Genomic DNA, 12,237 nt, shown 5'->3' on the forward strand with positions numbered 1-12,237 from the left:
TGTGTCTGGATGTTCCTGTGTCTCAGGGCCTTTAATGATGGTGGTTGGGATGTTTATAATGTAGGAAAGTCTGCCCTCTACTGCAGGCTAAAGATAAGCAACCCCTTTACCGGTTCATAAGATATGGCCAATGGCATATTGGAAAAAATACCTATGTATGTATAGTTTTTTTTTTTTCTTTTTTGTCCCTAAGTTGGTCATCTTTGGATGGAATTGGTAAGATTCGAAATGGGATGCAGCATCACTGTGTTTTCAGACCCCTCCCGCCCCAAACAACAGGTAACCATTGTGGACACTGCTTGGTTCCTGGAGACGGGTGCTAAAGGCAATTCACAGATGTTCAAGGTCAGTTTTAGGACATCGGATCCACTGTAGATGAAGAGGAGGGGAAGCGGCTCCCTGAGAGGCCGCTTTTTACGACAGCAGATTTGCAGTTGGGTCCCATTATGGAAACTTTGTGTGTTCGTGGAAGCTCAGGCCCTTGCGAGATCCAGGCGGGAGCTGAGTGGGAAGAACAGGAACGGGGTGGGTGGGGTTGTCACCCAGGTGTCACAGTGAGGAGGTGTGGTGGGGAAGGGGGCGCATGATGCTAACAAGACTCGACATGTCCCTTTGAGGACGTACAGTCAGCCACTCTTGGACCTCTGTTAACTGTCTAACGGCCCCCAAGTTCCATTTTGGTAAGAACCATCCCCGAGAGCCACTAGGTGCCCCAGAAGCTCACACAGCCCAGCTTCTGAGCAAAATGCAGAGCTTTCTCAATATTTTGGGCGGCATAATGCTAGTTCTAAACTGTTTGTTTGTGAGAAGTACTTCCTTTGGTCATTTCAAAATGCTCCTTTATTTATTTATTCAAATACATTTATCAGACGCCTCGTAAGGACCAGGTACTAAGGATATCAATAAAGCCAAGTAAGCAGTCTTTCTTTCTTTTCCAAGGACTTGCTTGCAGTTTATCACCCTTAATTTTGCCTTTCGAAGGTCAGTTCACTGCCCACCATACATACAGGAAAAGAGGCTGTCACAAGTTAAATAATGGGTAAAAGGACACTTTAGATAAGACCACATAGCCAGTGTGGGGCAGGACACCCCCACCCACCACCAGCCCCTGACCAAATTTTCATTGCTGAGACTCACGTTATTTCAAACACTCCTAAAGAAATTCAAAAACACCCCCGAGGTCCCGAGCACCAAATGTTCCCTTATCCTCAGAAAATGTCCATTTGTCTTTCTGAGAGTGGTTCTGCCACTTACTGGGCCTGTGATCCTGAGCAGGGGGCCCAGTTGCTCCATGCTCCCCTTTTCTCAGTTGTAAAATAGGAAAAACAATAGTACCTCCCTGGCAATGGTAGGTTGAGAGAATTAACTAGATACTGTATGTAAATGGACAAACACAATCCTGGCACAGAATAAAGCCTTAATATATAGCTAGCATGATTCCTGAGAGCCATGACCTTGCTAGCCAAGACACAGGCTCATTGTATACAGTTGGCTAATATGTCATTTCCTTGAAATGAAGGAGACCCATTCAGTGATTCAGCAGGTCACTGTTCTGTAAACCATAGGAGATGTTTGTTGAAGATGTCTGTGTCAGACAGTCACATTCACATACCTTCTCCTGGTGTATATATCTTATGCACCAAGACGGGGACTATAGCTCAGCTGGGACTCAAGACTGTCCCAGCAGAAAAATTCATACCTGTGCTAAAGAACCCAAGTGCTTTTAGATGGTACTTGGCAATTCTGTAATCCACAGAGCACCCTTGACTTCTGACCATTCCCAGATGTCTTTCTTCATTTTTTTTTTCTTATAACCACTCAAGAAATTCAATACATTGCGCTTTTGATAGTCAGGAAACCTGGAGGGTTTAGAGTATGAAGAAGCATTCACAGTGTGCTGGTCCACAAACCAGTGAGTCTAAATAATTTCATTTCATTGGAGGAAACAGGCAGGGCTGGGGATACCTGCTCTGGAACTCTATTGTAGGAATGCCCCTCTACAACGTCTGCTTAACCAAGTATGTGAAACTGGTCTAAAATACTTCCCATTTGGGTTTTTATTAATGGGTGAGCTCCTTTAGAGTGCAAGTAGTAACATAGCAGAGTGATTATTTTGAATGAGGGAAGGAAAAGTCAGTGGCTGTTGTATAAAATAAAACAGACTGAGGGTGAGGAGTGAACTCCAGCATAATGACCCTAGATCCACCTTTATCTTTTCTCCAATGAAGAGAGCATATGGGAAGGCTAGAGAGTAGACTTCCACAAGGAAGACGCTTGTGCCATGCACTGCCCCCACTCATCCCCCACATTTTCCAGGGTAATCGCCTTGCTTTCCTGCAGGGAAGCCCTTGGGCCCCTTTCTCAGTAAATATAGTTCTCGTGAAAGCAAGACCACCCTGGGTCAGAGATAGGCAAGTGACCTGAGCATTCGAGGAGACCCACATCTCTCAGAGACTGGTTCAGAGCTGGGGATGTAACCCACGCCAACCCAAATGAGCTTCAGCCTGGCATGCTTTCCTGGGTTTATCCAGATAAAGGAGCTGCGCATCTGCTAGCACCATTAAGGTGGTAGGATGTGAACATGAGCTCCTCATAACTATCTCTGCTTCTGCTTAGAGAGAGCCCTCCTGAGAATGAAGCCAATGCAGAGAAAGCAGAGAAAAGGCAGGAGAGAGTCCTGAAAACACAGTGTGTGTGCCTGGATCAAGCTGTGACTAAAATCTTTATGCCCTTGGATGTTTCAGGTACCAACTACATTCTCTCCACATTACCCCTTTCCCTTCTTAAAGATTTTTTTTTTTTTTAAGCTGGCTTGGGTTTCAAGCATAAGTAGTCATTGGAATTCTGACTTGTATATATTTAATGCCTTTATTATTTTTCCTTGTAAATGAACCACTTTTAAAGTACATTTTAAGTGAAGTGTTCCTAACACTTATTTAGGAGCATGTGACCTGCAAAATATCTCACTGTTACTCAAGATAGACTACTGTGTGTGAGTGCGGCTGATCCCCTATCCTTACTTTCCCCCCTGAGAGGACAGATGTGAGGCCACAGTGTAAGAGTGACAGAAACAGAAGCAAATCTCTGACTTCCAGGCCAGCTGTCCCCTGTCCCTCCGGATTCAGCCTCTGACACATCCTGGATCCACCAGCCCCACTCCCTCTTTCCCTGCGTGAGGCTCTCGTTACTGGGGCTGAGGCATCGGATACGGCATTTGTTAGTGTATCTATAAACTGTAACTTCCTTTGAAAATGTGATTAACGAATTGCGAACGGTTTCCAAAGGTTTATAAACAGATACTTTGAGAGCCACGGGTAGGTTTGTAGTTTTTGGTGCCTGTTTTATGAAAAAAATATGTGGGGGAGAATTTAATAAGGAAAGATATTCTGTGCTATGAAATACTTTGAGGTGGAGTTTCAAATAAAGGCCAGATGTGGTGAACGCACAAACCAGCCCGTGGCCTAGGAGGATGGGACAAGATGGGCATCCATCTGAGGAGCAAGCCGGAGCCCTCCGGGGGCACGCCTTCCTCGCCTGAACCCACCAGCTGGTGTTTCATTGTCTGCATGCAGGCGCTCTTTGGTGTTACCTACAGACCAACTTTGGAAGCATAATGGGATAGGCTAAGGTGATGGCCACGTTCATGTTGGTTTGAAAAAAAACAAAAATGCCTTTGCTTTTCCTGTGTTTTTTTGGGAGGGGCCAGAAGAAATCAGCTACATACATCCATGCAGCCTCTGGGAAACAAATATCGTGTATGCTAATAATTGATAAATTGTACGTGCCGCTCCATGCTGCCAAAAGGAAGGAAGGAGATGGGGGTGGGAGGCCCACAACTGGAGAGGAAGAAACCTTGCCCAGAGCTAATGCCATCTGGTGCAGGGGTGTGGCCAAGGGCGGGGAGCCAGCCATTGTCTGGGCGGATGTTCTCTCCCAAGGCAGGCAGAGTCCTCAGCTGGCGAACACCTTTGCCACCTCCCCCGAGGCCTGCGTCTCCTCTCATCCCAGGGACTGAAGTGGTCCTTTTGGGAGAAGTAAAGGAGACACATCTTCTCTCCTCCACGCACAAGAGAGCACGGCCTAATGGCTACCGGGCACTTCATTCCCTCCCTCCTGCCTCCATCCATTCCCTCATTTGCTCCTGTACTCACCCACATCCCCCCAAATACATTTATCAGGCCCTGGGCCAGGCCCAGGTGAGCCATCAGGAAAGCGTGGAGAAGCTGTCTGAGAAGGGTCATCTCCTGCACTCAAGGTGTAGGTCATGACCCACCACTCGCCAATCAGGGCAGTTAGAAGAGCAGGTAGCAGCTAGGGTCCCAGAATCACACACAGGCTGTGTGTTCCACGGCTGGCGTGCATTTCTCTGAGCCCTGTGCTACTCGTCTATAGGATGGGATAATAGCATTCAGCTCACAGGGCTGGCGTGAGAAGCAAACAGGTACATAGTGGAGCATGGAGTGTGTCCTGACAAACAGTCTTGGGAAATGCCCACTCGGCCAGCACCAGTAAATGTCATTACTGATTCAGGAGATGTGGCAGCCCCCGCCTCCCCCTAGAGAGGAGGCTCATGGGATAAAATGTTTCTTTGCAGTATGGTTGTTCAGTAATATTTCTATTCTTTAAAAGAGGCAGTTCAACCTGGCGTGGTGGTCCATTCTTCTCAAGGTCAAAGGGAAGGTCTCAAACAGGACATGGTCCCAAGCCCAGCTGGCCAGGTGGGCCTGAGACAGGGCAACAGTCTCTTCCCTTAGAATTTGCAAATCAAGGTCTCTGGCTGTCATGCAATGTCCAGCTGCAGAGGAGGTGGCCCTAGGGAAGGGGAGTCTCAGCAGAGACTCAGTGGAAGCAGAGTATCAGCCATTTCTCTCCTGGCAACAGTCCAAATGGTTTAAGCTTTTGCTGTTTTTTTAAGATTACCCCTGCCCCCTCCCCCCGATTTTCCAGGTAACAACTGCTCATTGCAGAAAATTTGGAAAATACTGAAAAGTGCAAGAATGGAAAACAAAATATCGCCCTCCCTATCACAATACAGGCAACACAGGGATCACCACCCACCGTTCTGCTAGCTGGCCCAAAGGTAAGTCCTTTGAACCAGTTACTGTTTTCAGTTTTCTAAGTTCATTGTTTCTCCCACAAGGAATTTATAAAATGTAGCAACCAATCTGTTCTGCTTTCTAAGTGACTGCCTTTAGCAAACCAAACCAAACCAAACCAAAACAAAAACACAAAGTTTTCTGCCGGCCAGCTTCCCCCTCACCTCCTATCATTCTTTAGGAAGAGTGAATGCTCTTCTTCCAGGCACGGTACTAAACACTGTGCATACCTCCTTGGAGGGATAACTGCCTCACAGATGGGCATGTGCGGAGCCCGGGGATGCAGGCCACGTGGCAGCACAGCTAATCGACAGTGGGACTGTGATTCAAGCCCATCTTTGCCCCTTGGCTCAGCCTCCGGTCCTCACCACCCTGTGCGCTGCCTCCCCGGAGGGGGTCTCAGCTCAGATGGCGACCACCCACAGGGCTGCACGCAGCAGGCCTATTAACGGGTACAGAACAACGGCGGAAGCCGACACCCACCAGCCATCCTTGCCTCCATTTGACTCATTCGGGCTGCCTCGAAACTGGCCTTCGTAGGCCAGGGATGCAAGAGTCAGTTTCAGATTGAGAACAACTACAGTGCACTGAGTGAGTACTTGGAGGGAGCACGGTGCCACATACCCAGGACACACAACACAAGGCCCATTAGCCAACATCTGACTCAGCCTCAGACAAGCCTGGTAGCATCTGATGGTACCAGGGTAGCTGGGATTTCCACCCGAATCGTGCTGGCCCTTTGGTGGTATGATGCCACGGGGCTCAGACCTTGCTAGGTAAGCTAGATGACAGGATGGCAGAGACAAGGCCGGTGGTGGGGGAGGGTGATCCCGATGAGTCTATACGTGGAGATGAAATCCTTCGTGTTCATGGGAAGATGAGAAGCCCAGATACACTGGAGGGAAGCAGGGCCGTGAGGGTGTGTCCCAAAGCAGCCGGAAGGTGGGAGAGAGGCAACAGGGCATGTCCGGACAACAAGGCTTTTCCTTTTTCCACCAGGTACCATGCTCTTATTAATTAATGTTTTTAAGTGTCTCAAAGATGAAAAGTTCTCCGTGCTCTCTTAGTGTGATTACAAAATCCTTTTGATGGCTGTAAAACTAAAACAGCTTTGGTATTTAAAAAAAAAAAAAAAAAAAAACAATTAAGAGGCTGCTTTGAAAACCCAAATGACCTTTATCTTAATCGGTGTCCTCTGAGTCGAGGTGAGTCACCCACGTGGTGTGTGGGGAGGAAGTGGCCCAGCTCTGCCAGTGGTTTTGGACCTTCAGTGCGGCTTCTCCATGGCGGCTGGTCTTAAATTCCCATTCTCAGAAAGCCCATCTGTCTTGTCATAGCCAGCGAGTCATCAAAATGAAAATCGGGCTGAGTGGCTTGGGCGGGAGGAGCTTTCGTGCCAGCAAGGGGCCTGGGAAGCGGGGACGCTGACCCAGAGAGGGGAGCGCCGTCTGCAGGCCCCTGAGTCAGGTGAAGGGCCCATGCGAGGGAAATACCAGCCCGCAGCAGAGAAGGCAGAACACGGATGCCGCCTGCGAGGGAAAGATGCCCCTGGGTGCCTAGAAGACAGCTCTCTGATAGGTTAGAACACTCCGGACAAAACCGCACTATAGTTTTCTGGGCAAAACTTAGATGCAGAACAGCCTTCAGAATGAATTTCAGGGGCGCCTGGCTGGCTCAGTTGGTTTAGCATCTGACTCTTGATTTCAGCTCAGGTCAGACGATCTTGGGGTTGTAAGATCGAGCCCTGCGTCTGGCTCCTGCTGGGCGTGGAGTCTGCCTGGGATTCTCTCTCTCCCTCTCCCTCTGCCCACCCCCACACCCCACTGCTTGCTCACCCTCTAGTGCTCTCTCTCTCTCAAAAAAAGAAAAGGGGCACCTGGGTGGCTCAGTCAGTAAGTGCCTGCCTTTGGCTCAGGTCATGATCCCAGGATCCTGGGATTGAGCCCCATATCGGGCTCCCTGCTCAGTGGGAAGCCTGCTTCTCCCTCTCCCACTCCCCTTGCTTGTGTTCCCTCTCTCACTGTGTCTCTCTCTGTCAAATAAATAAATAAAATCTTAAAAAAAAAAATGAATGAATTTCAAAGTTCCAAAGAGAGTTGCACCAAGTTCTTGAGCCCACAGTGCCATATTCCAAAGCAGATTTCATACAAAGGTTGGAGATACCTGAGTCATTAGGAAATAACATCTAGGATAACAAGAGGACCTCTATAAGTTGAAAGTATGCCTGTGACATTTGACAAAGCAATTTTTGTGCATTTATAGAACTTTAGTTGGCATTAGTCCCTCGAGCAAGAGACTCTTGGGATTGAAATGTGTCAGGCTGTTTTGAACACGTACTATAATTGGGCACCACAAGGTGAGTCCAATTTTGGAACTGCCAAGACAATGAATTTTCTCACTCACTCAAGTGAGATCAGAAGATAGCATCAACCAACAGTGCAATGAGACATGTTTCCCGTCCAGTGGAGCTGCAGCTGACCGCCCACATGGAGCGAGCTCTGCTGGGGGTTTCCTCCTGGGGCCAGTGACACCAGCCTTCCTGGCCTGTCACCCCCATTCCTAGTGCCTCTCCTGGCTCAGTCCCCGGGAGAAGTACTCCAGTCTTACTGGCTCCCCTTAGAGGGATGGTGCTTGGAACGGAGAGACCTCTCTCCACGTCCAGGTTTCTGTGCTAACTGGCCGGAAGGGCAGGAAGCGGGCAACGAATTTGGAAGTGAAGGAAAGAGAGAGAGGAAGAAAAGAGGGAAAGGAATCCCTCCTTCCAAGCCAGTTACCACTACACCTGACTCTGGTTTTTGCCTGTAATGGTATTAACCTACATCAGATGGCTGAGCCTTCCTCAAACGTGTCTGAGTGTGTGTGTGTGTGTGTGTGTGTGTGTGTGTGTGACTTTATCTAGGGTGATGCTTGGTATGATATCTTTATTTTGTTTCTCTTTTTCTGCTAAAAATTTTCAAGATACTTGTGAAGGAGGAGAAGACATAAAGGGATCCACCTCTGTGCCCACGTTGTCCATGAATGTTTCTCGGATCCTTCCAGCTAGAGTCTGCCTCCCTTCTTCCCTGGGGTGGCCCTTGTTCTGCACCGCCCCGAGGACACAGGGTTTTGCAGCATCAACATGCCTGTGACCACCTATCCCACCCATCTGCTCTCTGCCCTGGGATATCAGACCACCAAACTGAATAGGTTCTCACCCATCACTGCTCTGTCCAGCCCACTGGACTGGTAACGCAGCAAAATATTTAGGTTTCACTCTTTTCTTTTCTTTTCTTTTTTTTTTTTTGCAGGTGATTCTGAAATATACTAATCTGTCTTTAAAAAAAAATTTGGGATGCATGCTGGTCTGAATAAACCCAAGAGACCTGTGATGTCACTCATGACTCATAGGAAAACTAAAGGTCCCCTGCAAGGCTGACTCAGTCCTCTGGGTCTTGTATATGTCTGTGATCATGAAGATGTGGGCAGAGGCTGGAGAGGCGAGCAGCCAGAGAAAGAGGCCAGTGATCTAGGCAAGGCAACCAGGGCTCATCAAACTACCACATCCATAGCTTCTATCTTTTATGTGTCTCTTGAAATTGAGTCACATCTCTCCATCCCTCTTGCCACCAACTTAGTTTTAGCCACCATGATACCCTCCCTCCCCTTGATGAAGGTGAGCATCTCCTAAGCCTCCCTGCATGGACTCCGCCCCTGCAATCCACTGTCCAGGGTCCGGCCAGGGGGATTCTTCTGCAACCAAAATCACCACTTGGCCTGGAATCCTCATGGCTCCCCACGCCCTCTAGGTTGATGTCCAACGTTCCAGAATGCCACAGTGCCCATCAGTATGCCTCTGCCTGTGGCTCTGACCTCCCTCTCACCACTTCCCGACTCTCTCTGTATTGCTCCCCAGCTAGATCCAGTGGGCTGCTAACAATATTATTACCATCCTTGACTTCAGGTCCCTGCATCCTTCTACCACTCCACTGTTTCCAGCACTCTTCACCCCAACTCAAAGTCCATTGGCTCCTCAGGACCCAGAGGAGGCATCAGCTCCTCCGGGAAGTCTGCTGCCAAGTTCAGAGTTGGTTCAGGTCCTTCCTATGTTCTCCTGAGCCTCCTGTGGTCTCTCCATCTCCACACCCATCACAGCGTACTGCAAATTCATTACTTACTGCCTACATCTCCCACTAGGTCCCAAGATCTTCGGGAAAGAGGCTATTTCTCATTCAGCATTGAACCTGCCAGTGTCCAGGAGAGTGCCTGGCAGAATGGGTTCACTATGAATAGTTGAATATTTGAATGAGTAAACAGAGTAAATAAATGAACACATTAGGATCTATATTCACTCCATGAGCACGTGTATAGCACACATTATGTGCCTAGCCAGTTCTAGACCTTGTGTGAACATGAACTCATTGTATGCTCAGAACAATCCCCTCCAGGAGGCACTATTTTTGCACTCATTTATCAGCTCAGGAAACTGAGGCTGGAGAGGTTGAGTGACTTGTCCAAGGCCACACAGCTGACGGGGGAGGCTGAGGCTGAGGCGACCCTAGTCTCAGAGACTGCTCTGGCCCACGGACTAACATATCCTGGTGGCCCCAAGGCTGCTGCCGGGTATCTGCCTGCAATGTGTCCCGTGAAGGCATCAGGAAGGGATGACAGCAAGGTGACCTGGGATCCCAGTCAGCCAGCTCCTTGCCATTCCACACTGAGCAGAGCTGAGCCTCAGATGATTAACTCTCAAAGGAATCTTTCCATTAAATGTACACAAAGGTACTGTTTCTATCTGTATTTGAGCCTGGATGAACGAGGCTCCACATAAGGGGCGTCCCAGCCATAGGACTCCCAATCCTGCCGCAATGGCAGGAGTCCAGTAAATGCCTTCACCTGCCCCACTTCCTCCCAAACCCTCTTCCTGGAATGTAGCTAGAAACTTAGACACTCCAGGAGAGGCTTTTTGGGAGAAGCAGGCATTTGGGTCCTTGGGCTTTTGATTTAATTTGGAGTGTGTGTGTGTGTGTGTGTGTGTGTGTGTGTGTGTGTGTGTGTGTATGTGTGTGTGTCTTCCTTCTAGATGATGTTCTAGACTTGCCTCTGGCAAAGTGCAACCGGAGGTCTGCCTAGGGTGAACTTTGTCTGTCAGACTTTGGTTTTGGAGTCATTGGGTCCAATTGGGAGAAGCCGCTGTGGCTATGATAAGTACCCCTGACTTGCTCCTCAGGGGGTCTCTGCCCTTCCAGGGAGAGACAGGCCCAGAAAGCCTCACACTGCAAACGGGAACCGAGAGCCTCCTGGGTAGAGGTTGGCAGGTCAGCCAATCACTTGGGATTTCTGGCCCTCACCAGCCACGTGCATGAGTGCTCCTCCCTGCAAAATCCCCAGCTACAGGCTAGAGAGATGCCAGCTATTGGGTGGCCTTCTACCAGGTCATCACCTACTGGGGGAGAGGGGCTCACTGAGACAAGAACAGGGGCAGACCCCATCCCAAGGAGAAAGGGGCAGGGAGGCTGAGGAGGACTTGCAGCAAAAGCCCTGGCTGGCTGAGCCAAGCCACTTTCTTGTCTCCATAATCTGAGTGTATTAGTGCTCCCCTCGGCCCCGCAAACCCCCACAGAGAATGCAGAAGTAGCACCTGGGAAGCCCGTTCAGAAATACATGTGCCCGCCGCATGGTTATAAAAGTCGAGCGAGGAGCGGAGAGGTTCAGGCACCTCCTTGGCAAAGCGCAATGGTCAGCCCAGCGGGGCAGTGGGCATAATTAAATTACCATGCCCAAGAGCCCATGGTGTCAACCTTTTTATTTGCATTCTTTGGGTCTTATCATTTAGGATTATGTAAAAATGACAGCTGCTTATAATTATTTGGAGGTTGGAGCTGGAATAATTAAAACCATCTGCCTTTATCTTACCGCTACCAAACTTAACCCCGAGAGGTTGGGTCTACTGAACTTCAAAGAGGGAAGCAAGAAATAAAAGAAAACTCCGCACATTACTAACAAATTTCTTGTGATTCATTTAAATGTATAACCAGTTATTCCAACAGCCTTCAAACCTTTAATTATCTGTTAAATATATATAATTTGGGACTGCTAATTAGATAGCGATTTAATGCTCTCATGGGGATTCAGATGCACTGTCTTTCTAAAATGTAAACTCCCAGAGGAATAATCATTGGCATTCAAATGATTGAATTCTTCAGTTATTCAAATGAGTGTGGGCATTTTCACTGTTGGAATCATTTGAATATTCTGCTGTCAGCCCCAGCTGTAGGGTTTACAGGCCTCCTCAACCAAGCGCGGGTAAGGCTAGGCTTTCTCTCTGTCCAAGTCCAGCCCTCTGGAGAGAAACCAGCCGGGCTCCTGGGGAAAGCCTCACAACACTCAAACAGCTCAGTTAAGTCTCCTCTGAGATACAGATGGTTCTGTTTTCCTATTTTAAGGAGGAGCAAACTTTCCTGGAATTTACAGTTATGAAAGCTTTAATGCTTGCTTTGCAGGCCTTCTCCATGCTGGTCTGCCTGCTATTGTCTGGGCAGTTAACATTTTAATTAATAACTCCCTCCCTGAAACAGGGCTGCTGCAGATGGAGGAGGTGAGGGCTTCGCTCTGCCTTCGGCTTCCACTTCCTGTGTATTCCTACCCCCGTGGAGATGGTCCTTTAAATTATATAAAGATGTGCATCACATGCAGAAAAGCAATTGATCAATGGATGACACTGGGCAATGATAGAAGCCAGCTCTCCTATCTCAGACTCACAATATGGCTAGGGTTTGCATTCCTGAGCCGGGGCTAGTAGCTAGCAGCTGAGGCTCATTTCCCCCAGGAGGGGAAGGAGGTGCAGACAAATCTATAGGAATTTTTAAGAGATCATTATTCAACACATTGCATGTAATTACATTTTGATGAGCTTTTTATTGCTAATTCATCATCCAAGATGGGGCACTCTAGATATGAAATTAATCTAGTAAAACAAAGGTCAGAGTGTGTCCAGTGTAAAGAAAGCCTTTGTCCTCATCAAATCCTTTTGCCAAACAATAAAGTGGCAGAGGATGTTATCTCTAAACCAAATTTCCTTAAAATGCCTACCCTTGATTATGAACGGCACAGAGCCCATGCTCCCTGGTACTTCTAAGTGCAAATGTGGATTCTCCAAGTTGGC

General features: G+C 48.3%; 1 protein-coding gene across 6 annotated transcripts in view; it reads right to left on the reverse strand.

The window, feature by feature from the left end:
* Positions 1 to 12,237, reverse strand: part of CACNA2D3 (calcium voltage-gated channel auxiliary subunit alpha2delta 3) — an 852,366-nt gene that overhangs the window by 195,810 nt on the left and 644,319 nt on the right. The window lies entirely within an intron of this gene.

The sequence above is a fragment of the Halichoerus grypus genome, chromosome 1, assembly GCF_964656455.1.
Source record: "Halichoerus grypus chromosome 1, mHalGry1.hap1.1, whole genome shotgun sequence".
Lineage (NCBI taxonomy): Eukaryota > Metazoa > Chordata > Mammalia > Carnivora > Phocidae > Halichoerus > Halichoerus grypus.